General features: G+C 47.3%; 1 non-coding gene across 1 annotated transcript; it reads right to left on the bottom strand.

Moving 5' to 3' along the window:
• Nucleotides 1-1,996: 1,996 nt before the first annotated feature.
• Nucleotides 1,997-2,151, bottom strand: LOC143176521 (5.8S ribosomal RNA). Its single transcript, XR_013001059.1, has one exon. It is a non-coding gene; the product is annotated as a 5.8S ribosomal RNA (ribosomal RNA).
• Nucleotides 2,152-2,539: the final 388 nt, after the last annotated feature.

Genomic DNA, 2,539 nt, shown 5'->3' with positions numbered 1-2,539 from the left:
AAAAAACAAAGTCTAGAGGAGAGTGCGTTCGAACACAACAATATTCATATTATAACGTATATAAATGATAAATATACCGCGACACGCGCGACTCCGTATCGTCGCGAAAAATCGTTCGCGAACGCGTCTTATGCGCCTCACCAGTGGTCTCTGCTGCGTCGCGTGTCTATATTCTCTTTTTACACTCTTCTCCTTCTTCTATCACATTTTACTCGATCGCGAAAAAGACTCTCGCTAGACGATCTCGCGCTCCGGTTAACTTTAACGCCCGTCCGAGAAGAATTTTCGGGGACTGGACGACCGAAGCGGATCTCGCGCGGTCTCGCGATCGACAGTGAAGAGAAGTGCAGAAGAGGAAAAGAAGACACGACAAACACACACCATGGGGCGACCGACGCGTTCGTTTCAACGCTTTCGCACAAAGTCGGCGGCGGTTATATATTTATATCATTATATTCCGGCGGACGGGACGCGACGTTCGAAAGCCTCGCCAAAGAGGAGCTCCTGCCTCTTCCTCTCTCTTTTCTACGAGAAAAGATAAACGTATTTTACGGGGATACGGAAACGTTACCACGTGGTGTCACACACGATCGTCCGTCTCTTCTCTATAGCAGAAACCGATAAAAATACACCTCCCGAAAGAGAGTATATGGTGATTCTTTTTATATATATATATATTTCGAAATACAACTGAACGTGGCGGAAGCGCACGGTGGTGGTCCAGCGAGGACACGCGACGACGGGGAATAAGAACTATTCGACCCGTTACGAATACGCATGCTCGTCCCGCACGATTTTAACACACACCGTGTTTTTCTCCAGTCGTCAAAGCGTTCGTGCGTCGAATTCGAAAAATAAAAAAAAAAGAAAAACACCTTTTCTCTCTCTCGGGGTAAAAGAGTCGATGTGTATTGTGTATAAAGGTTCTGCGAGAAGTCTCGTTTTGACGTGTGTTCCGCCGATAACGACGATCCTCCGAAACGGGGATACAGAAACGTTACACCTCACAACACGATCTCCGTCTCTTCTCTATAGCAGAAACCGATAAAAATACACCTCCCGAAAGAGAGTATATGGTGATTCTTTTTATATATATATATTTCGAAATTCAACTGAACGTGGCGGAAGCGCACGGTGGTGGTCCAGCGAGGACACGCGACGACGGGGAATAAGAACTATTCGACCCGTTACGAATACGCATGCTCGTCCCGCACGATTTTAACACACACCGTGTTTTTCTCCAGTCGTCAAAGCGTTCGTGCGTCGAATTCGAAAAATAAAAAAAAGAAATACACCTTTTCTCTCTCTCTCGGGGTAAAAAGAGTCGATGTGTATTGTGTATAAAGGTTCTGCTGCGAGAAGTCTCGTTTTGCCGTGTGTTTCGGTAACGACGATCCTCCGAAACGTACATCTCATTCGTAAGAGAGGAAGAAAACAATCTCCCTGGGGCCAGTCGGTAATATACCGACATACGACGTGTCGTGCACATCCGTCTCACGCACGGTATACAAAATATGAATAAAACGTGTGTAGTCTCTCTCTCTCTCGACTTCTTAATATTTTCTTTCACCTCTGACGCATCATTTCAGGTGACGTCGGGAGCGCGGGAAAAAAAATTTTTCTAAACACACGAAACCGTTCATCTCACGAACAGCCGAAAAAGTTGTCGCTCAGATCCATATCGCAGTGGAGCGGTATCCGCGGGCGGTCGTAATTGAACGACGCACGACGCCGCGAACACTCACGCGAGTCCATACAAACGATTCCGATCGTTTTGCAACAACTAGAACGTACACTGTCCGTGAAATTCACAGAATTTTCGCGTGTCCGCGACAAACGCCGACGAGACACCCATCGTTCGCTCGTACGTAGCATCCTTCTCTTAACCCGACTCAGAAACGTTCTTTGCGCCCTTCGGTAAAAAAACGTTCGATCCGAAGAGGTGAACGACGGCGGGGATTTGACAGAGCTACGCAAGCAGTGTATGGTACGTAAACGACCCTCAGCCAGGCGTGGTCCAGGAATTGTATCCGTGGACCGCAATGTGCGTTCGAAATGTCGATGTTCATGTGTCCTGCAGTTCACACGTTGACGCGCAATTAGCTGCGTTCTTCATCGACCCACGAGCCAAGTGATCCACCGTTCAGGGTAATCGTATAAATTTTATATTTCACATATATAATTTTATTCTCATTTGTTCGACCTAATATCTCTCTTCTTTCAAAGAGAAGATAAAAGTTGATACCTGAATCTCCGACCAGCGCGCGAAGGAGATTCAGGCGTCGCCTTGGAGACGACACCGAAGCCTTTCGAGACGAAAAACGTTCAAGTAATATGTATATATTTCTCGACGTTCCGGGCGTATAGTGCATTCAAAAACCCGCGAAAGACGCAGAAGACTCGCACGCGTGGAAACGACGGGGATATATTTTGTATCCTACCCGATACTGAATCCATCGCGTGCAGTCGACCCTCGCGTTCTTCCGATCAGACGCATCTATTGTTGCGCGCATGTTTTCGCGTCGCATCGCGCGAAACG

This window comes from Nomia melanderi, unplaced genomic scaffold (assembly GCF_051020985.1).
Source record: "Nomia melanderi isolate GNS246 unplaced genomic scaffold, iyNomMela1 scaffold0603, whole genome shotgun sequence".
In the NCBI taxonomy this organism is placed as follows: Eukaryota; Metazoa; Arthropoda; class Insecta; order Hymenoptera; family Halictidae; genus Nomia; species Nomia melanderi.
Note: the sequence above shows the minus strand (reverse complement) of the source record. Positions and strands in the feature narration are given on the sequence as shown.